This window comes from Aristolochia californica, unplaced genomic scaffold (assembly GCF_029961685.1).
Source record: "Aristolochia californica isolate CCGP_79_NKW_82.1479 unplaced genomic scaffold, dmAriCali1.0.hap1 SCAF_3, whole genome shotgun sequence".
In the NCBI taxonomy this organism is placed as follows: Eukaryota; Viridiplantae; Streptophyta; class Magnoliopsida; order Piperales; family Aristolochiaceae; genus Aristolochia; species Aristolochia californica.
The window spans coordinates 12609871-12634627 of NW_027181992.1; positions in this window are offsets into that span (position 1 = coordinate 12609871).

Below are 24757 nucleotides of genomic sequence, written 5' to 3' on the forward strand. Positions count from 1 at the left end.
CAGACCTGCTTGGGACGAATCGAAGCAGAGCCTAGTGCAACAGAAGCAGGGGCCAAAGTGAAGTTCAGACCAAAAGCGCCGACGATGACTTCAGCCGATTCTACTCAGGCATGGCCAGATTTCTCTTTGGGTTGGTGATGGTCGGGTCAAGCTTTTTGAAACTAAGCCGGTCAGGACAGGTGGCTTCCTGTGTATAATAAGCTTTCTCTTCTTTGCCGTTATTGTCAACCATTAACAAATTAGTGGGTCGCACGCGTTATATACATGGGTCTTTCTGGAAGTGAGAGACGATCAACCCAGTTTTGCTATGACTTTTTTCATACATTCATTATAAAGAGTTATTGGACAGTGACAGAACCGGCTCGTTGATTTCTACCTAGTACCCGGCCCGTGTCCCGGTCATATTTTTTAAAACATGGGAACACCTAAAATTTGATGGACCTGATTTGGTTCTGGTTTTCTTCTTGTTGGCTGAAGTAGCGTTTAAGAAGAAAGGCGAATTGAGAATAAAAATAAAAATTAAGTATTTGAAGTGTAATTAAAAATAAATAGTTGGGCAAAATTAAAGATATACAATCACTAAGGTAAAAGTTTTTCCTTCTAGATATGCTCATAGTAGTAATCATCGTCTAATAGATTTGGGCCTTAGTCTTATGCAAAGGTTAAATAAAAAAAAAATTGGTACAAAAATCTTTGTAGAAGGATTTGGTAATGAACTACATGCTCATTTAATGCTTTGAGACAAGTTTGGGTATCTATTTATAAGTTTTCTAGTGAAACTAGTCGTTTTTACTGCTGTATAAAAAACTGCTCTTGAGGGATGATTGATCATACTTTTTATTGATCGATCATTCGGCTCCAATGACTATATTTTTTGTTTTATGATGCCTATTGATCGATAAGGCCATTGATCAATCATTTTATAAATTTTTAAAAATTCCAAAGATTGATTATGCTTTTTATTCATTGACCGATCATGCTTTATACACTTCTCTAACAGGCTCTTAGATTATTGAATTTTTGGAAAAGATAAATATTTCACTGACTTGTTGTAATTTAAATACAATTAGTATATATTTATAATAGAGAAAACACTTAGAATCCTATTACAATTAAATTACCCTTATCCCAGTAACACCAAAGGCCTAACAATTAAAGATAAGTCTTAGTATAACCAACTAACTAAACATAAATAGAAGACTAAAATAACTAAAACTCCTGAAACACTTCTATGAGACATCCTCCCATGAGACTCTTGTAAGATTCTATCATATTAATTATTGCTATATCAGACTTTGTTTTGTGAGAGTCATGTACTAATTTCCCATACTCCCTCTTCAATATTCCCCCTCGAGTTGGAGCTTATAAGTTCAGCTTGCAAGGAAAAAGATTGTTAGTCTTCAATCTTTTTTGGCTGGAAAAATTCTTTGTAGATACAAAATTCTTCATATTTTTTTCTCCCTCTTTCTTGAATATTTTGGTCACAGAGAAATTATTACAATATGTGGAATAAAATACATCTTTCTTGTACTTCTTCCTTTACTTCTCCCCCTCAAGCTAGGAATAAAAAAAATATAGAGACCCAACTTGGACAAAACACAATATGGTGAAGAAAATCAATCCTAATCATACAACAAAGTTGTTATGAACTCAAAAGCAGGCCGAGTCATTCAGAGGCGTTGTGGCTGAGTCATCTAGTATTAAGTATATTGTATTTCTTTTAATTTAATTTTACTGCATTTTTAATTCAATTAAAGAGCAAATATGTCATAGGGGCATTTATGTAATTTTCTTGCTTGAAATTGTGTTGGCGGTGTTGAATTTATGGAAAATAAAAATACTTCATTGACTTCATTAACTTAGTGTAATCAGAGTACATGAACCTCTATTTATAATAGAGGAAGGTAGTAGAGTCCAATTACAATAAAACTACCTTTGTCCCAATTACACCCAAACTCTAACACTTAAAGATAAGTCATAGCATAATTAAATAACTCAATATAGATAAAAGACAAACATAACTCAAACTATTGAGTTATTTAATTATGTTAGGACTTATCTTTAAGTGTTAGAGTTTGGGTGTAATTGGGACAAGGGTAGTTTTATTGTAATTGGACTCTACTTCCTTCCTCTATTATAAATAGAGGTTCATGTACTCTGATTACAACAAGTTATTGATGTCAATGAAGTATTTCACTTTTCCATAAATTCAACATTCTCCATGTAACCAAGTTTCCTCCAATCATTGTACAATTATCCAGAAGTTGATTTTTCGTCATCCAAGGATCTGACCCGATCGGCATCTAAAAACCCTTCTAAGTTGAAGTTACCATGGTTCTTATAGAGAAGCCCTCTTATTGAAGCTCGTTTCAAGTATCGTAATATTTTTTCCAGTGCTTTCTAATGAGTAAATTGTGGTTTGTACATGTATTGACTCACCACACTTACTGTATATGAAAAATCCGGTTTTGTTACACAGAAATAAATGAGTTTCCTCACAAGCCTTTGATATTTTTTAATATCCACATCTTCTCTAGTGCCTGCAGATAATTTTGTATTTGAATTCATAGGAGTTTTTTTTGGTTTGCACCCCATCATTCATGTCTCCTCCAGTAGATCAAGAACATATTTTCTTTTAGATAGTATAACTCCATGATAGGATTGTAGCACTTCAATACCTAGAAAGTATTTAAGTAGTCCAAAATATTTTGTCTTGAACTCTTCACATATCTTTTCCTTGGTTTCTGAATGCCCTCTAGATCACTGCCTGTTAAGATAATATCATCAATATTGACGGCCAACAGAACTTTCCTTTTAAGGGTGTTTTTAAGAAACACGGAATGATCTAAGGAACATTTGTGAAATTTATCAGTGCTTGGCTAAATTTATCAATCCGTGCATGAGGAGATTGTTTTAGACCATAGAAGGATTTCTGCATTCTACCTATCGACTCCCCCTCAACCTCAAATACAAGTGGTTTTTGCATATAAATTTCTTCCATTATGTCCCCATTGAGGAAAGCATTCTTCACATCAACTTTTTATACCGACCGGAAGAATTAGCAGCAATGGATAATAAGATACGTACTAAGTTCAATTTGGCCACATGAGAAAAGGCTTTCACATAATCAATCCCAAGAATTGAGTATAGGCTTTGGCAATGACGCATCCAGATTATGCTTAACCTTATAGACCTACTTACAGTTGATGGGTTTCTTGCCTGAAGGAAGAAGAACTAGAGGTTATGTCTGATTTTCATAGAGTGTTTGTATTTCCTCTTCCATTGCTACCTTCCACCTTGGATGTCTATTAGCCTCCTAATAGGACTGTGGGAGAGAGGTGGATGAGATATACACAAGAAATTGGTAACATGAAGAAGATAAACGATGGTGAGACATTAAATTGGATATGGGATGAGAAGTAGAGGGCCTAGTGCAAGTTCTGGGTTCTTTCCTTAAGGTGATCAGTAGAGTATCATATTTTAGTCCAAAAGGAATAGGAAAAGATGGACTTACCTTGATGGGATCCACAAACTCCACAGGTGTGGTGTTAGCCAATGCTTCAGGGAGTTGAATAGTTTCCAAAACATGGGGCACAACTAGTCAAGGAGAGGCTTGGATAGAGGAGAGACCCAGGGAGGCATGTTTTGAGTAGTATGAAGAGCCGTAAAAAAAGGTTACATCCCTAGATAAAGTAACCTTTGGAGAGTAGGATTGTAGCAAACATAATCCTTCTGTGTGTAAGAGCATCCTAAGAAGATACACTTGAAATTTTTTGGAACAAAGCATGTGGACTCGAAGACTTTCAAGGGAAGAGAAAAGGGTCACCATGTGGAAACAATAAGGAATATGGGGATTTATGACTGAGAACGGAATAGCGTAGCCTATTTATCAGAAAACATGCAGTAAGGATGGCATGGGGCCACTAAAAGTATGATACTTTCATGGTATACAATAAGCCATGAGATACCTCAAGAAGATGAGAATTCTTCCATTCTTCTACACCATTTTGTTGAAGGATGTAGACAAAAGATGTCTGATGGATAATGTTATTTTCTTAAAAAAAAAAGTCAAAGTCACCATAGATATATTCTTTGGCATTATCAAACCTAAATACTTTAATTTTATGATTGAATTGAGTGACCTCCATAACATGAAAGGAATTAAAAATTAATGATATTTCATATCACTCTTTAAAGAGAAATAACCATGTCGTACGAGTAAAATCATCAATGAAGGTAATAAAGTAAACTCGAAAAATATTTGAGATGCTCAAGGGTCCCCATATATTAATGTTGATCAACAAAAAGGAGGCAACACCTTTAAGTTCTGGCCGAGGAGAATATGTGGTCCTTTGGTGTTTGCTTAGCTGATACACTTCACAATTTAAATTTAACATATCCTTAAAAGTAGGAAAAAGAAGATGAAGAGATTTTGGAGCTGGATGTCCAAACCGATTGTGCCATAGATTCTCCTCAATGTGCTTGGTTGAGATGACATTTATTTGAGGCATGCCTAGGTAGTAAAACCCCCTTGTTCACGACCTCCACCAATCACCTGCTTCATTGTAAGATCTTGAAGCACACACGAAGTGGGTGAGAAGGTGATGGAGTAGACTAAGAGATAAAAGAATCAAGGTAAAGTTAGGAACAAAAATAATATCTTGTTAATTTGTGGAACCTAATCAACTGTTGTTTTATTAAGGGTAGTTTGAGAATTTTACTCTTCTATCATGGTTGCCCTAATTTTCTCTTTATAATTGAGGGGCACCGCTATTAAGGTTTTATGATCTTAATTCAAGGAGCATCTCGAGTTGTAGCCCGAGAGGTTAGAGAGAAACACCTGTAAGTGTGAGATTTTTCTTGTAAACTATTTCATCTTCATAGTGGATTATTGTAGCCGCGGAAGACTAGATGTAGTCTCACCTTGAAACGAACCTATATAAATTTTATTGTTTGTTTTCGTGCTTGCTTTTCCTTTCTTCCACGATTATTATTATTTTTCTCATTAGTTTGGAATTAGGGCATTTAATTCTTAACAAGTAGTATCAGAGCTTTGGTTCATGATTGAGAGCAATGGCTAGCGGATAAGGATCGACACTAGGGAACAACAAGTTTGATGGTTTGGATTTTGCATTCTGGAGGATGCAAATCAAAGATTATCTGTAAAGTAAAAAGCTGCACGCACCACTTCTAGATATGAAACCAGAAGGTATGAAAGATGATGAGTGGAATCTCCTTGATGGACAAGTGTTGGGAGTAGTCTAGTTATCACTATTGAAGAACGTTGCTCACAACTTGGTGTTAGAGAAAACCACAACAGGGATGATGAAAATTATTTCCGACATGTATGAGAAGCCATCGGCAAATAATAAGGTACAATTCATGAAAAAACTCCTCAATATAAAGATGATAGAAAATACAACAGTTGCATCGTATTTGAATGAGTTTAGCATGATTGTCAATCAATTGATATCCGTTCAAATTAAATTTGATGATGAGGTTCGTGTAAATCTTTGGGCGTCTCTGCCAAATTGTTGGGAGCCTATTGTTACAATGTGGGACCCACCATGGTCCACGAGTTGGTGGGACCCACCATGGTCCACGAGTTGGTGGGACCCACCATGAGGACGTGGGATGCCAAGAAGAGTCCTCACCCAAGCTAACACTAGTTAAGAAGCACAAGTTGAAATGAGTTAGAAGACTTGAAGATCAAGTGGGACCCACAAGGATAAGGCCACGAGCTGACCTCCTCCCTTATCTCCACGTTTTGGAAGAAGAGTTATAGTTCAAATTATATTAGAACTCTATTAGATTGTGTTATCCTTTCATGATGGACTTATCTTAGAGAGTTAGAGTTGGAATGTAATTAGGAGATTTAAAGGTTAATTGTATAAGGACTCTAAGAAGATATAATCAACAACACTCATAGAAGGCTCCTTGTGAAGGAAGATAAAAAAGCGTGAGATAAGTTCCTTCATTATTTTTTTTATTACTTCATGTAACTGGTTTTTAGATTTAGAAGATGATTTAAAGATGTGTATGTGAATGTTTTTCATCTTATGAGATTTTGGATATGAATGCCTCTCGATCTAGAAGAAGCTATCAAAGAAGTTTTGTCGGTTTGGAATTTCTATTAACCGAGACCAATCCATGATCAAATTGTTGAAACCTTTTTTTTCTTCATGGGAACTAGATTCCCCTGATATAGAAGATTGATATTGAGTCTATTATAAGTGGTTATTTACTCAGAAAAAAATCATAATAATGACTGTTTAGCGCCAATGCTAAATTTCTGCATGCACCAAATTTTTTGAAGAATACTACTTGGATATTTTTATTAGAATTTTTTGGAGAATGTGAGTAGCAAATGTGGTATACTCAGAATTAACACAATACCCTTATGAAGGGTATCAAATTTTATGAGTTGGTCCACATCGGTTTAGAGATTTTTTTTAACAAAGGACCCACTTGGTCATCTCATCAACCGTGGACCACCTATTGATCAAGAAGAAATGTTTTTATAACAAATGGTTAAAAAATGATACCATTATGATTTATTGGCTTATCAAAAGCATGGAAAAATTGTCGAACTATCGATACATGCTATTACAAGGAAAAGAGTTATTGTGGAAAAAATGGTTACTCTTGAGAAATATGTTATAATGCCAACGACAACTCAGACTTGACAAAGGCTAATCAAGCCTTGGTAGGTAATACAAAGGAGGATGAAGCCACAAAATCAACTAAAAAAAATTACTGATGAAGAATATGACTTGTTTAAGAAAATGATGGGTTCTTCTCCAAGTTCCTCATTAAATACCGTTGCCACCACTGCTTCAGGTATGCTATCTACCTCATCTTCATCCCGGATAATTGACTCAGGAACCTCCGAGTATCTTACAGGTAATAGACATTTATTACATTATGTATCTCCGTGTCTTTCACATAAGTTTGTTACCATAGCTGACGGTTCTCAAACCAAGGTTGAAGGAAAATGATCCACTTCTATTATCCCATCACTTCCGCTCACTGATATTTTATTTGTTCGTACCTTCCCTTTGAATATGCTATCTATTAGTCAACTGACAAAGTATTTTAAATGCTCTATCACCTTCTCACCCACTTCGTGTGTATTTCAGGATCTTATAACTAAGCAGGTGATTGGTGGAGGCCGTGAACAAGGGGGGGGTGGTATACTTCTTGGATGTGCCAAAAATAAATATTGTTTCCACCAGCGAAAGTGAGACAAGGCAATGACACAATCGGTTGGGACATCCAACTTCACAATCTCTTAATTATATGTTTCCTACTCTTAAAGTCAGGTTCGAGTTTAATTGTGAAGTTTGTCAACTGAGTAAATATCAAAGGAGTACATACTCACCTCGTCCAGAAGTCAAAAGTATTACTCCATTTTCATTAATTCATACCGATGTATGGGGACCCTTGAGCGTCTCAAATTTTTGTCAAGTCAGGTATTTTATTACATTTATTGATGACTTCACTCGTACCACTTGGTTATTTCTATTTAAGGAGCGTTCTGAGATAGCATTGATTTTTAAGTCTTTTCATGCTATGGTACTCACTCAGTTTGGTCAGAACATAAAAATACCTCGGTCTGATAATGCCAAAGAATACATTTCCAAAGAACTTGACTCTTTTTGTCAAGAAAATGGCATTCTCCATCAAACATCATGTGCCTACACTCCTCAACAAAATTGTTTAGCCAAATGGAAAAATCGTCATATTCTTGAGGTAGTACGAGGTTTATTATATGTCATGAAAGTTCCATACTTTTATTGGCCACACACAGTCCTTACTGCATGCTTTCTTATAAATCGTCTACCATATTCCGTTCTTGGTAATAATTCTCCTTACTCTATATTTTTACCAAATGATGATCCGTTTTCACTGCCTTTGAAAATCTTTGGGTGTCATTGTCTTATCCATATTTTGACCCAAAAACATAGTAAACTTGATCCTAAATCTATCAAGTGTATCTTTCTAGGTTACTCTCATACACAAAAGGGTTATGTTTGTTATAATCCCACTCTTCAGCATTTAATTGTGTCGAAGGATGTCACAGTTTTTTAAGACTCCCATACTATTCTGGTAATGCTCCTCCAAGTTTATCTTTAGTACTAGATTCTCCTCGACTGGTTGTTCCCCGTGCTACCAAAACTTCTCAGACCCTAGAAATACCGGCTGACACCACACCTGCTGAGTTTACGGATCCCACCGAGGTAAGTCCATCTTCTCCAGTTGTTTTTGGCTCCTAATATGATACTCATCCTATCACACAAAGAAAAGAACCCAGATCATGCACCATACCCTCTATGTCTCATCCCATATCAAATTTTGTGTCTCATCATTGTCTGTCCCCTGCATGTTGTCAATTTTTCTACTGTTTCTTTCATATCTATACCACAATCCTATCAGGAGGCTCTCAAACATCCAGGGTGGAAGGCAGCAATGGATGACGAAATGCAAGCACTTTATGACAATCAGACATAGGCTCTAGTCCCACTTCCATCAGATAAGAAACTCGTCGGTTAAAAATAGGTGTTTCTTGTGAAACACAATCCGGATGGGTCTATGGCTCGGCTGAAGGCTCGCCTTGTGGCTAAGGGCTATACAAAATGTTATGGAATTGATTATGAGGAAACCTTCTCTCCAGTGGCAAAAATGAATTCGTGAAGTGTGTTATTATCTCTGGTAGCTAACTCCTTCTGGCAGGTATATCAACTTGATGTGAAAAATGCCTTTCTGAATGGGGACATCAATGATGAAATTTATATGCAACAACCACCTGGGTAAGTGGTTGAGGGGGAATCAGTATGTCAACTAAAAAAATCTTTGTATGGTCTAAAATAGTCCCCTTGTGAATAGTTTGAGAAATTTAGTCTAGACCTCAAACGGATAGGATTTTACATATGCTCTGGAGATCACTCAGTTTTTATTTAAAACACACCTAGAGGCAAGGTAATTTTGGTAGTATATGTTGATGATATCATTTTAACTCGTAGTGATTCCGAGGGCATCCGGGAAACAAAAGAAAAAATATGTGTTGAATTCAAGACAAAGGATCTTGGACTACTCAAATATTTTATGGGTATAGAAGTATTACAATCCAGACATGGGATTGTGCTATCTCAAAGGAAGTATGCCCTTGATCTACTAGAGGAGACAAGAATGCTAGGATGCAAACCAGCAGACACTCCTATGGATTCAAATAAAAATTATGTGCAAGTACTGGAGAAGATGTAGATATTGGAAAATATCAGAGACTGATGGGAAAAGTTATTTACCTGTGTGTAATAAGGCCAGATATATCATATGCAGTAAGTTTGGTGAGTCAATACATGCATAAAACACAACTTAGTCATTGGCAAGCACTTGAAAGGATATTACAATATCTTAAAAGAGATCCAGGAACAGGGCTTCTCTATTAAAATCATGGTCACTTCAACATCGAAGGATTCTCAGATACAGACTGGGCCGGATCCTAGAATGATAGAAAATCTACTTCGAGATTTTGTACGATGGTTGGAGGGACTTTGGTTACATGGATAAGCAAGAAGCAAAATGTAGTGGCATGGTCTAGTGTAGAAGCAAAATATAGAGCCATGGCACACACTATTGGTGAACTCCTATGGATAAGATCTCTTCTCACTGAATTTGGATTCTACAAAGAAGTTCTGATGCATCTATATTGTGATAATCAAGCAGCAATACACATTACATCAAATCCAGTCTTCCATGAAAGAACAAAGCATATTGAAGTGGACTGCCATTTTATACAAGAAAAGTTCCAAGCGGGTATTTTATCTCTAAAGCATATATCATCATGAATTCAAGTTGTAGATATTCTCACCAAGCTGATCACTCACAAGATTATGTTTACCATCTGTAGCAAGATGGGCATCTACGATGTTTTCTCACCCCTAGCTTGAGAGGGAGTGTTACAATGTGGGACCCACCATGAGGACGTGGGATGCTAAGAAGAGCCCTCATCCAAGCTAGCATGAGTTAAGGAGATAAGAAGCACAAGTTGAAATGAGTTAGAAGACTTAAATATCAAGTAGGACCCACAAAGATACCACCAGCTGGAATCTTATCAAAATGAGTTGGAAGATCATGTGGGACCCAAAAGGATAAGGCCACGAGCTGGCCTCCTCCCTTATCTCCATGTTCTTGAAGAAGAGTTATAGTTCAAATTATATTAGAACTCTATTAGATTGTGTTATCCTTTCATGATAGACTTATCTTAGAGAGTTAGAGTTGGAATGTAATTAGGAGATTTAAATGTTAATTGTATAAGGACTCTATCACTTCCTCTACTATAAATAGAGGTGTTTTAATTCATAATTAATCAAGTTCTACTATTTTCTCTTGAGTAAATCTCTCTCTCTCTCTCTCTCTCTCTCTCTCTCTCTCTTTGTTTGGCGCCCACCTTCTCTCTACCCGAGAGCCATCTTCCCCTTTTCTCCTTTTTCTTTCTCTCTTCCCTTGCTTGGAATATTAGAAAAGGGATCCTAAATTCAACACCTATGAGGGTTGCAGTCAGCAACTCTGTAGGCATCGAGAAGTTGATCTTTAATGATGCTTGGGATACCATTCTCATGGAGAAAGTTCGTCGAAAGGACTCTGGAGAATCATCGATATGTAATTCTGCCCTAAGTGTCGATACTATGGGCAGGAACTTTGAGAGGAATTCCAACAAGGGCAATGGTAGAGGGAAGTCAAGGAATGGTAGAAGCAAGTCCAATTTTGGAAGGAATGTGGAATGTTGGAATTGTGGCAAGTCTTGTCACATAAAGAAGAACTGTAGAGCACCAAAGAGGGATGAAAGAAAACGATGCTGCAAATGCGCTGACTGAAGAGGTACAAGATGCTTTACTCTTGTTGGTTGATGTCCTTATTGACTCTTGAGTGCTAGATTCAGTAGCTTCTCGTTACACCACCGCACATCGTGAGATCATGGAGAATTATATTGTTGGAGATCATGGGAAGGTGTTTCTTGCTGATGGAGAACCTTTGGATATTGTCGGTATCAGTACAGTCAGTTTGAGGATATCAACTGGGTCAGTGTGAAAAATTCACAAGGTGAGACATGTACCAAAAATGACTTGTAATATGATCTTAGTAGGGCAGCTTGATGATGAAGGTCATAATGTGACTTTTAATGGTGCTACATGGAAAGTCTCAAAGGGATCCATGGTTGTTGCATTGGGAGTTAAATTGAAACTCTTTACATCACTTCCAGTTGTAGAGATACGGTTGTAGTTGATGATCTGGTTACCGATTCTAACTTGTGGCATTATAGGGTCCGTCACATGAGGGAGAAGGGAATGAATGTGCTCCAGTCTAAAGGGAATCTACTAGAGTTGAAAACTGTAAACAACAGTTTTTGTGAAGGTTGTATTTTTGGCAAGCAGAAAAGTAGCTTTTCTAAGGCCAAAAAGGAACGAAAGACAACAAAATTAGAGTTGGTTCACACTGATGTGTGGGGGCCTTCAACTGTTACTTCCCTTCATGGTTCTAACTACTATGTGACATTTATTGATAATGCAAGATAAAAGGTATGGGTTTATTTTCTGAAAAAGAAATTTGATGTTTTTTACCCTTTCAAGAGATGGAGAGCAATGGTTGAGAATGAGACAAATTTGAAGGTGAAGTGCCTACAGTCAGATAATGGGGGAGAATACATAGATGATAATTTTAAGCGGTATTGTGCCGATAATGGAATCAAGATGAAGAAGTCCATTCCTGAAAACCCTCAACAAAATGGTGTGGCTGAGAGGACGAATAGAACATTGAACGAGCATGAGATTACATGCGGGATTGCCAAATATGTTCTGGTCTAAAGCTATTAGCACCGCTACCTATTTGATCATTAGAGGTCCCTCAACACCATTGGATTGAAAAATACTAGAAGAGGTCTGGAGCGGCAAAGAGATAAACTTTTATTTCTAGAAATTTTTTTGTTTTGTTTTTTATATTCATATTGATTCTGCTACTAGAAACAAACTTGATGCTAAATCTAAGATCTGTTTCATTATTGGCTATGGTGGTACCAAGTTTGGTTATCGCTTTTGGGATGACCAAAGTCATAAGGTTACCAAGAGAAAGGACGTGATCTTCAATGAAGGTGCCTTGTATAAAGACGGGTTGAGAACATAGTCTAAGAGCACAAGTGATGAAGCCAAGAAGTCTGAAGTGATTCAGTTGAGAGATCTTCTAGCTATTGAGAGGAGAATATTGCCCAAGAAGACCAAGAGAACATACCCCCAGAAGTAAAATCAGAATATTCCTATGACTGAACTCAAGAGATCTGCCAGAAATAGCAGACTACCACAGAGGTACTCCCCAGCACTAAATTATATTTTATTGACTAATAAAGGTGAACCAGAGAGTTATGAGGAAGTTGTGCAAGTTGATGAATCAACCAAGTGAGAGTTGGCCATGAGGGATGAGATGGATTTACTATTATCCAACCAGACATGGCAGTTGACCGAATTACCAAAAGGGAAGAAGGCCTTGCAGAATAAATGGGTGTACTGAATAAAAGATGAACATGATGGCAGCAAATAGTACAAGACAAGACTGGTGGTAAAGAGCTTTCTATAGAAAAAAGGCATTGACTACAATGAGATTTTCTCTCCAGTAGTGAAATTGACTACTATTAGAACAGTGCTTAGACTAGAGGCAAATGAAGACTTGCACTTAGAGCAGTTGGAAGTAAAGACAACCTTTCTTCATGGTGATTTGGAGGAAGTAATTTACATTATGTAGCCATAGGATTTCAAAGCACAAGGAAAGGAGAAAATGGTGTGCAAAATTCAAAAGAGCTTGTATGGTTTTAAACAAGCTCCAAGACAGTGGTATAAGAAGTTTGACACTTTTATGAGAAGTAATGGTTTCTTGAGGTGGCAGGTGGGTCATTGTTGGTATGTGATGAAGCTTGATGACTCCTACATTATTCTTCTACTATATGTTGATGACATATTGATAGCAGGTGCTAGCAAACAGGAAATAGATAAGTTGAAAAGGGAGTTGTCCAAGAAGTTTGCTATGAAGGATTTGGGTGTCTGAAAACAAATCCTTGGGATATGGATTACTAAGGACATTGATGTCTTGAAACTATCAGAAGAAGAATATGTGAAGAAGGTGCTGACCAAGTTCAACATGAATGATGCAAAACCAGTGAGTACTCCTTTAGCTAGTCACTTTAGGCTATCTAAGGAGTAGTCACCTTCTATAGAGCAGGAGTGAGAATACATGGCCAATGTGCCTTATGCTTCTGCTATTGGCAGTCACATGTATGCTATAGTGTGTACTAGACCAGACATGGCTCATGCAGTGGGAGTTGTGAGCAAATATATGAGCAATCTTGGTAAACAACATTGGGAAACAGTGAAGTGGATTCTTAGGTATTTGAGAGGCACTGGAGACTCAGCCTTGTGTTTCAGAAAGTTAGACTTGGGATTACAAGGTCATGTAGACGTTGACATGGCTAGAGACATTGATGGCAGGAAGACTACCACTGGATATGTATACACATTGGGTGGTACAATAGTTAGTTAGGTCTCTAAGTTGTAGAAGATAGTTTATCTTTCCACTATTGAGGCAGAATACGTTGTCGTGACCAAATCCAGCAAAGAGATGATATGGTTGCAGTCTTTCTTGGAAGAATTAGGTCTGAAGCATGAGAAGAAAGTGTTGTATTGTGACAGTCAGAGTGCTATTCATTTAGCAAAAAATCATGTTTATCATGCCAGAACAAAGCACATACAGATGCATTATCACTTCATTAGATCGGCTATGGAGGATGGAGTCTTATCATTTGAAAAGATTCAAGGGAGTCAGAATCAAGCCGATATGTTGACAAAGACTGTTACAATTGAGAAACTGAAGTTGTGTGCAACTTCAATTGGACTTCTCTCTGAGGATTGAGATGTTGTTGCCACTTTAGAGAAGATATTGATGATGGATTAGTCACCAAGTGGGAGATTGTTAAGTTGTGGAGCCTAATTAATTGTTGTTTTATTAAGGGTAGTTTGGGAATTTTACTCTTGTATTGCGGTTGCCCTAATTTTCTCTTTATAATTGAGGGGCACCGCTATTAGGGTTTTGTTGGAAGATGGGCCCAAGCACACACGACCAAGGAAGGCCTACATATCCAAGTGTGTTGGAAGCTGGGCCAAAGCCCATAAGACCAAGAAAGAGCCACACATCCAAGAGATGTGAAAGATGGGCCCAAGCCCACATATCAAGAAGAAGGCCCACAGGCCCATACAATGATGGTGGGATGGTAAATAAAGAATAATCTGATAGAGATGTCACAAATGTAATTAGTTTATGTTTCATGGGTATTATTGTAATAATGTAGTTTGATTAATCTATAATTGAGCTTCAGGGGAAGGGTTAGGATCAAGTCCATAACCTCATCTTCCTCCTGTTTTCTCCCAATGGGTGTCTTTCTCTTTTTCTCCATGAGCTAAATCCATGAAGTCCTGAAATTCAACATGGTATCAGAGCATTGATTTTCAGGACTCACAGGTATGGTTTTCAAGATTCCAGAAACCCATGTTTTCTTTCTTATATTGATGGTTCTTTTTTCATAGTTTCTAGAACTTCGTTGGAATTCCTTTATTTTATTTTATTGGTATTTTTTTTCTCTTACTGCACACTGTTGTTGCTGGTTTTTTCCTGTATATGAGTTGAGCCGAGTTGACTCGGTGTAATAGCATCATACCTGCGAGTCCATCATGTCTAGCAAACAAGCCGCTTGTCGGCCTATTATTCATCCAGCAACATGACCATGAGATAACATTAGAAACAGAAGACTTGGAGGATTCTATTGACATGGTAAGGTCAATGAAATAGAGTTGCTCCACCATTGATCGGAGGTGTCTATTTCGGCATGGGTCCCGTCGCAGCTGCTCTGGTAGCGCAAAAACAAACCAAGCCCCTAACAGTAGCTAGTGAAACTTGATTTATTCACTTGAAAGAAAGGAGTATTTACCAGAAGCCCATCTGTTGAATCTGATCTCTGTCCAAAATTGTTGTCATTCCTTTTTTGTTTCCTGGTTATTTCCCGAGTGACAACTCTGTTGCTATTGCGGAAGATGATGACACGAAAACTTTGCCGAGTTCTGTTTTTGGTTTTTGTTACTGTTTGCTGGGAGAGATGAAAGGTGACGTTATTACCGGGTGTGAGATGATAATCTATCTGAGTTACCGTTGTTTCCGCTATCTATCCTCACTCTGCCGATTGATTTCTGGAAGTGCTGAGCTGCTACTTTGGCAACGCGAGGAAGACGAAGATGCTATTCTTCTCTTGACAGCTCTTTGATGTTAAGCCGGTTAACAGTAGGTTTTGAAAACTCTTTTGATTGCCATCTCTATTTTTCTACTGCCGCTGGCATTTCCATACCAAGATACAGATCTATGAGCTTCTGAATTTTTTTATCTTTCTCTGCTCCGTAAATTTCTCTATCTGCTCGGTTGGAGCTTGACTAGTAGATCGTGATTTTCTTGGATTTTTGTTGTTCGGCGATATCTTTGCTTTTGTCCAACCATTTATTTTTGGAAGTGTTGAGCTGGTTGGAAGTTTTTGGCCATTATCTTCGGAAGATATACATGATATACATACTAAGATACGGATTCGTGAACTTCCAAAAAACTTTTATCTTCCAAAGTTCAAAAAGATCACGAATCTGTTTTTAGAAACTCCTCTGCCATTCTGGAGATGACGGACTTCTTACTGGCCTTCTTATTTTGAACCAGCTGTTGTTTCCTTTTTCCAAAAACTATCTGATTGTTGTCCAAGATCTCTCGTTGTTGTCCATTTCTGCTTCAACACCAGCTCTACGGTGGGGAAGAAGATGATTGTTGCCCATAGAAGTTTCCTAAGTTAGGAAACTTAAATTAATCAGCACTGGGCCGAGCCTATTTCGAATGAGATCCGGACAGGGCCGAGTTAACCCAGCAACCGAAGTGTTGCTCCCTTATGTTTTGTCGAGTTAACTCGGACCAACTCGGATTGAGACAACCCGGTCCAGATCAACTCGGGTCCTGGTTAACCTGACTCAGGCCACTTGTTTTCTGCATCGGTTATACGGATTTGGGTCCCAAGTTTTATACATATTTCTGTCGTGACTCAGCTATATTGATCTGCTATTTGACTTGGCGTGACTCGGTATTTTTCTCTGGCTGGATTCTTATTTTGAAGTATTGACAACTTATTCCTTGGTCAGCATATTATTTGGTACATATACTTGCATTGGATTATTTTATGTGTACTTTTACAAGGTTTATTATTTTGGTTCGTGTTATATGTGTTGGAAAATGGTCGTGTTATATTCAACTGAAACTATGAAACTATTATGTCTCTTTGGATGAGACATTATTATTGAAGAAGAGGTGCCCTATGTATCAATGGACCCACTCCCCCCCCCTTCCCCTGAATTGGAATTTATTACTCCTACCACTTGAGAGTTGTTGTCCTATGGAGGGACACGGTAATGGAGGATTTTTTTACACTTTTGAGCATTGCGTATAGACTCACTACCTATAGAAGATAGAAGTGGCACTACCTAAGAATAATAGGAGTGTGCCCTACATCTAGTATGGATTAAGACTGGAGTATGGAGCAATGTCATACGACTTGGAGTGATTTTACTTTCACTTATCTTATACCAACTGGGCCTAATGGAAGTGACCACCAGCGTGATGGGGAGTGTTGGAAGACGGGAGGACTTCCATATTATACACAAAGATTTTATATACCATTTGTAGCATGCTAGGAGTTCATGATGTTCTCTCACTCCCAGCTTGAGGGGTGTTGGAAGATGGGCCCAAGCCCACATATCAAGGAGAAGGCCCACATACCCATACAATGATGGCAGGATGGTAAAAAAAGAGTAATCTGATAGAGATGGCATAGATGTAATTAGTTTAAGTTTCAAGGGTATTATTGTAATAATATAGTTTGATTAATCTATTAATTGAGATTCAAGGGAAGGGTTAGGATAAAATCTATAACCTCTTCTTCCTCCTGTTTTCTCCCAATGGGTGTTTTTCTCTTTTTCTCCATGAGCTAAATCCATAGAGTCGTGAAATTCAACAGGTTTTATCATCGTAATTCGAGGAGCATCTCGAGTTGTAGCCTGAGAGTAAGTGTACGATTTCTCTTGTATACTATTTCATATTGATAGTGGATTATTGTAGCGGCGGAAGACAGGATGTAGTCCCACCTTGAGGTAAACCTGTATAAATCTTATTGTTTATTTTCGTGCTTGCTTTTCCTTTCTTTCGGGATTATTATTATTGTTCTTGTTAGTTTGGAATTCTGGAGTTTAATTCTTAACATATCTATGACAGGATGTGATGGCGTAACAGAAGTGGATCCTTTCCCGAGAACTTTACTATGGGATCCATCAACTATGGTAACAAAATTATCTGAGAGACAAGGAGAAGCAAAGCAAAGTAGACTTTTGTTACCTATGAGATTCTTAGAGGCCCCTGAGTCCATTATCTAGGATGAAGAGGAGGAAGTGGTAGAGAATATACCTAAAGTGGTGGTGGCAGCAGTAGTAGATGTGGAGCTTGGAGGAGAGACCATCAGAGTTTTCATTTTCTGGAATATGTCATATTCATCATTGGTAAGGGTTTTCTTTTCTGTTGGTGGGGCAAACTTGTCCCCCTATGTATCACTTATAGAGGCTTGATTAGCCTGGGCCCATTTTGGCGTGCCATAGATTTTCCAACACTAATCAATATTGTGGCCATATTTCCCACAATAGGTTCATTCCTTGCCTTTTGTTTTGAAGGAACCATTCCTTCCACCTCTATAATTTATTCCACGACCTCGGCCATGGTCGGTTGTTGTATCCCTATCACAGGAGTACATAGAGGAACATACTTCAGTAGGAGAAGGGAAAGAGGAGTCTGGAATATGGAGTCATGTGGCACATACATTATCAAAAGTGGGAATAACAAAAGCTCTAAGAAGTTGAGTTTTAGCAACCTCAAGCTACGGCTTAATATTTACTAGACAAATGGTTGTGCCTAAGGCTTCCTTTTGCTTGTCCTAGACAGAGACATCGATGGAGTTAAGCTGAGCCAACTTCCATTCTTGAATAAGGCATCAGAATCTAGCCAAGAACTCATGGATATTTTCTCCTTGTTTAGTATTAAACAAACTTTGGAAAATATCATATAGCCTTTGTAAGTTGTCAGAGTTAGAGTACAACTTAGCACATCTCCCAAATTTTCTTAGCGGTGTCTAGATGAACCACATTGTAGGAGACAAGCTCTTCCATGCTATTGATGAGTCAACTAATCACAAAAGTGTCATTTTTATTCACTTTGGATAAACAACATCTTCTTCTTCAATGTGTGGACCAAGTTTGGTTAGGTGACCCTATAGGTACCTTGTAATAAAAACCCGTCGAACTGAATGGGATCAGCTCATGTAATTTGATATCCCTCACAAGGGTATGGTGAGAATATTATTCTTACTACCCATGTATTCTTCAGCCATAGGAGACAATTCAAGGGTAATAATTTACTCAAATATGAAGTAGCTTAAGTAATAGGCTTGTAGAACCAAGTGAAGCCTACGACTAGCTCAGGTATATGGGAGGAGAATCTGAGCTTAACAATCCTTGTAGGCAAGGAGGGAACCCACTTAAGAAAGTAACTTGCTTGGCCAAAAATTTCTATAACCAATTCTCTACTCTTCCTTTTAGAGAATAGCAAAAATCAATCAACAAGCATGAAATCAAGTAAGAGAATATTTCTTGCCGAGTAAGATCTTTCCAAGATCATTCCAAAAATAGTTTTGACGCCAACTTGGAATAAACTAGTCTAGATTCAATCCATCATGAGTTATGAAAGATATGATTGATTGAAAATTAAACAAATCAGGCCTAATCAAGGAGATATGACACCAATGTAAGATCTAAAAAAATCAGCAATCTTGCTTCAAATAGATTGGCATCAACTCAGCTTTCTGAAAGACTACTTTCTTAATTCTTTTAATCTTGCTTCTTTTTATGTAAAAAAAAATTCTAATAGTTTTGTCATGAATATTGAGGCAAGAACAAGAAGCCCCCTTGTGGCTTTGAATCAAACAAGGTTCGACCTCCTTTTTAAAAAAAAATGCACTAGACTTTGCAATATCTTTCAGATTTTCCTTTTTTTTATTTAAAAAATGATGAACCTTGGCAAGAGATATGAGCATACCCCTTTAATTCTCATATTAGATCCAATACCTAAAAAAAAATCCTCCAAAAGAAGGCACAAAATCGAGTAGAGTTCCAACTCTTGAAACAACTAGGTTAATGGAGAAGCTTAGTAATAGCCAAATAATAAGATTTTAGATATAAAATGGATCATAATAGGATCAAGAAATTTTTATTCATCTTAAAATCTTGTTCTCACGAAATAATAAACCTTTTTGCAAAAAAAATCAACCTATTTAGCCAAGAACTTGCAAACCGACAAAAACAGCTTTGGCAAACTTCTTCCAATCCAAGATACATGTATCCCAATAATTTCATATAATATGGGAACAAGAAAAACACCTCTAAACCATCTTCCAGAGGTAATAAAACTGAGATAAAATCCAAAATAACAAGCATGAAAAACTTATCTCAACATGCGTGAATCTTGCTTCATAAAGAGCCTTCTATGAGTAGCTTTGATCATAAACTTTTTAGAACACCCTCTTGTTGTGGGGATCCTAAATTAAATGCTTTGATACCATGTTGAATTTAGGACCCCATGCTAGGAACCTCGAGCAAGATGAAAGAGGGAGAAGTGAGAGAAGAGAGAAAAGAAGAAAAACCCAAAGAGAGAGAGCTCAGATAGAGAGGAGAGAAGAGAGACTTTAGGCTAGGAGAGAGATTCTTCCAAAAATTAAGAAAAGGAGAGCTTGATTTGTAGAATTTTGGACTCCTTCATATTGATCTCTAACCAAAGAGGGAGAGGAGAAAGAGAATAAGGAGAGAAAGAGAGAAGAAGAGAGAAAGGAGAGAGAAAGGAGGGAGAATTCAAAGATCAGATTCCAAGAGAAGGGAGAGGAGAGTTTGGACGAGATTAAGAAGTGAGGAGAAAACTTAATGCTATACTTCTTACCCAAGGGCCTCCATTTATAGTTTTTACAATGCCCTTAGGGCTACAAAATTACAAGAGAAGAGACATAAATAGACAAGTAATTACATCTTCATGCCATCTCTATGAGTTGTTGAATTTAAGACCCCATGATTGAAACCTCGAGCAAGATGAGAGAGGAAGAAGAAAAAGAGCAAAGAGAGAGAGAGAGAGAGAGATCGGGCAAAGAGGAGAGAAGAGAAAAGAGAGAAAACGAGTTTAGGCTAGAGAGAGATTGTTCACGAGTTGAGAAGTGGAGAGCTTGATTAAACCCTTCAACCAAGACCCTACTTATACTATTCCATTACTTATTTAGGGAAACTTAAGAGATACAATAGGATCCCTAATATCCTTAATTACATCTATCATGATTATCCAAATCTACATACATCAAGGGAAGATAAATCAATTACATTAATCAAAGAAGATTGCCAAATCTTCTAACTCATTTGATAAGGATTCCAGTTTGTGTGATGACTCATCATGCCACCTCACATGGTGACTCATCATGCCACCTTACATGGTGACTCATCATGCCTACTCATGTGGTCATGGTGGGTTCCACCATGTCACACTCCCCTCAAGCTAGGGGTGAGAAAACATTGTAAATGCCCATATTTTTGTAGATGGTGGACAAGATCTTATGAGTGACTGGTTTTGTGAGAATGTCTACAGCTTGCCCTTGTGAGGAGATATGTTTGAGAGATAATATGGTGGCTTGAAATTTCTCTCGTATGAAATGGCAGTCTACCTCAATGTTCTTTGTTCTTTCATGGAAGACCGGATTTGAGATGATATGTATTGCCGCCTGATTATCGCACTGTAGATCCATATAGAATCCCAGTTCAATGAGCAGGAATATGATCCATAGAAGCTCACTAACTATGTGTGCCATGGCCCTGTATCATTCATCTGCACTAGACCTTGCAACTATATTCTGCTTGACAAATATTTCTAGGTGAATAAAGGCTGATGAGAACAGCCAATGGAGTTAATGAAGAGAGCAGCAACGGCCACCACTGAAGGCTAACAGAACAACCAAGAACAAGAGCTCCAAGCTCTAAGTTTGCATGGACAGAAGCACCATCGAAGGAGACTGACAGCACAACCAAGAACAAGAGCTCCAAGCTTTGAGTTCCGTGGACAAAAACACCACCACAAGAGGCTGACCGAACAGCCAAGGACAAGAGATCCAAGCTCTGATTTCACCATGAACAAGAAGACATGATAGAGGCTGGAAAAATGGGAAGAGAGAAAAATGGGAGTGCTGCTTCCTTCTCATTCTTTTCTATTTAAACTTAGGGTTAGGTCAATTACAATACAGCCCATGGGCTAAATACAATGCAACCCAGCCCAACTAATCCCTTTCTAATTAACCTATATACATGTAGTTATCTATACAACAAATGTTAACATAAATCCTATCTTATATAAATTCCAACGTATGGTAACATTGCTTCTTACTTCATGTAATCAAGTTCTCTCCAACCATTGTACAATATCCCCAAGTAGATTTTCTATCATTTGGGGATTCAGCCCACACTTATTTCATATGATATATCTGGCCTTGTTACATAGAGATAATGAGTTTCCCCATGTGTCTTTGATATTTTTTGATATCCACATCTTCTCCAGTGCCTGTAGATAATTTTTTATTGGAATCCTTATGGGTTTCTGCTGGTCTACACCCCATCATTCTTGTCTCCTCTAGTAGATCAAGGACATCCTTTGAGATAGTATAATCCCATGTTTGGACTCTAGTACTTCAATACCCAGAAAATATTTAAGTAGTCCAAGATCTTTTGTCTTGAATTCTTCACATATCTTTTCCTTGGTTTCCTGAATACCCTCGGGATCACTACCGGTTAAGACAATATCATCAACATATACAACCAAAATCACTTTGCCTTTAGGTGTGTCTTTAAGAAACACAGAGTGATCTATGGAACATCTGTGAAATCCAGCCCGTATGAGTGCTTAGCTAAATTTATCAAACCATGCATGAGGAGACTATTTCAAACCATAAATAAATTTCTTCAATCAACATACCGACTCCCCCTCAACCACAAATCTAGGTGGTTGTTGCATATAAATTTCTTCCTTTATATCCCCATTGATAAAAGCATTTTTCACATCAAGCTGATAGACTGGCCAGGAAGAATTAGCAGCAAGAGATAATAAAAAATGTACTAAGTTAATTTTGGCCACCAGATAGAATGTTTCCTCATAATCGATCCCATAATAGTGCGTATAGCCTTTGGCAATGAGACGGGCATTAAAGTGAGCAACTGACCCATCCGGATTGTGTTTAACTGTAAAGACGCACTTACAACTGACATATTTTCTATCTGATGGAAGAGGAATTGCATATGATACTTCAGTAGGAGAAGGAGAAGAAGAGTCTGGAATGTAGAGTAATGTGGCACATACATCATCAAAGGTGGGGATAGCAGAGGCGCTGAGGAGTTGAATTTTAGCAACTTCGAGATATGGCTTAATGTTTGCTAGGCAATTGGAAGTGGTTAAGACTTCCTTTTGCTTGTCTTGTATAGCGACATCGGTGGAGGTACGCTAAGCTAGATTCCATTCTTGAAGAAGGTTTCTAAAATGAGCCAAATATTCATGGATATTTTCACCTTGTTTAGCGTTGAGCATTCTTTGGAGAATATCATATGGTATGTGTAAGTTGTCGGAGCAAGAGCACAACTTCTCACATGTCTCCCAAATTATTTTGGCAGTGTTGAGATGAATAAAATTGTTGGAGATAGGTTCTTCCATGCTGTTGATGAGCCAAATAATTACCAAAGTGTCATTTTTAACCACTTAGCATAAGAAATATCTTCTTCATCAATGGGTGGCCCAAGTTTGTTGACCAAGTAGATCCCTTGTTATAAGGAACCGTCGAACCAATGTGGACCATCTCAAGAAATTTGATATCCCTCGTAAGGGTATGGTAGTAATCTTGAGAATATCATTCTTGTTACCCATGTATTCTTCAACCATAAGAGGCAATTCAAGGGTAATGATGTACTCAAATTTGAAGTAGCCTAAGTAAGCTGCTTGGAGATTCAAAACCAGTCAAGGCTAGCTTGGGGCTTATCAAATCTTAAGGCAAGGAGGGAACCCTCTTAGGCCAGTCAATTTGCTGGCCAAAAATTTATATAATTAATTCTCTAGTCTTCCTTGTAGAGAATAATAAAAAGCAATCAATTAGCATGAGATCAAGTAAGGTAAGGTAGTGATTCCGAATTAGATCTTTCCAAGATCATTCCAAAAATATATTTGAATCCAGCTTGGGATAAACCAGTATTTATTCAGTTCCTCATGAATTAGGCAAGATATAATTGATAAAAAATAAAACAAAATTAGGCCTAATCAAGAAGATATTGTATGATCTTCAGAAATAACAATCTTTCTTCAAATGGATTGGCATCAACCAGCCACTTCCTTTATTTTTTTCTATTTGATTCCTTTTATGAAAAATACAATATTCGATGCTTGATTTTCCAAGAACAATCAGCCATCTCGTGGCTCTAAAAAAATTCTCCAAAAAAATCATAAAACTGAGTAGAGTTCTTCAAACAACTCAGTTAATGGAGAAGCTTAGCATAGAATCTAAGTAATTAGATTTCTGAAATCCAATGGATAAAAAACGACTCAAAATAGGTTCAAGAAAAATTTTAGTTGTCATAAAAATATTTTTCCCGCAAAATTATAACTTTTTTATACAAAAAATCTCAACATAAACCGATTTTTAACCTAGAACTTGCAAACCGACAAAACTGCCTTGGTAAACTTCTTCTAATCCGAGATGCATAAATCTCAATAATTTCATAAGATGAAGAAAAAAATAAAATCATCTCTAAACCATCTTCTAAAGATCCAAAAACCATGAGCATGAAGTAATAATAACAAGAATGAAAAACTTATTGCTTCACAAAGAGCCATCTATGTGTAGCTTTTATTATAACTTTTTAGAGTATTATTTTGATGTGGGGATCCTAAATTTGATGCTCTGATACCATGTTGAATTTATAACCCCATGATTGAAACCTCAAGCAAGATGAGAGAGGAAGAAGAAAAAGAGCAAAGAGAGAGAGAGAGAGAGCTCGGGTAGAGAGGAGAGAAGAGAAAAGAGAGAAAAATAGTTTAGGCTAGAGAGAGATTCTTCACGAGTTGAGAAGTGGAGAGCTTGATTGAACCCTTCAACCAAGAACCCTATTTATACTATTTGCATTACATATTTAGGGAAACTTAAGAGATAAAATAGGATCCCTAATATCCCTAATTAAATCAATCAAGATTATCCAAATCTACATAAATCAAGGGAAGATAAATCAATTACATTAATCAAGGAAGGTTGCCAAATCTTCCAACTCATGTGATAAGGATTTCAGATCATGTGCTGACTCATCAAGCCAACTCACGTGGTGACTCATCATGCCAGCTCGTGTGGTCATGGTGGGTCCTACCTTGTAACAGTTCTCATCTACCAATATACTACCTCTTGGACGTGTGGGCTTGAACCCATCTTCTAACACTCCCCCTAAAGCTTGAGGAGATAAAACATCATAAATACCCAACTTACCACATATAA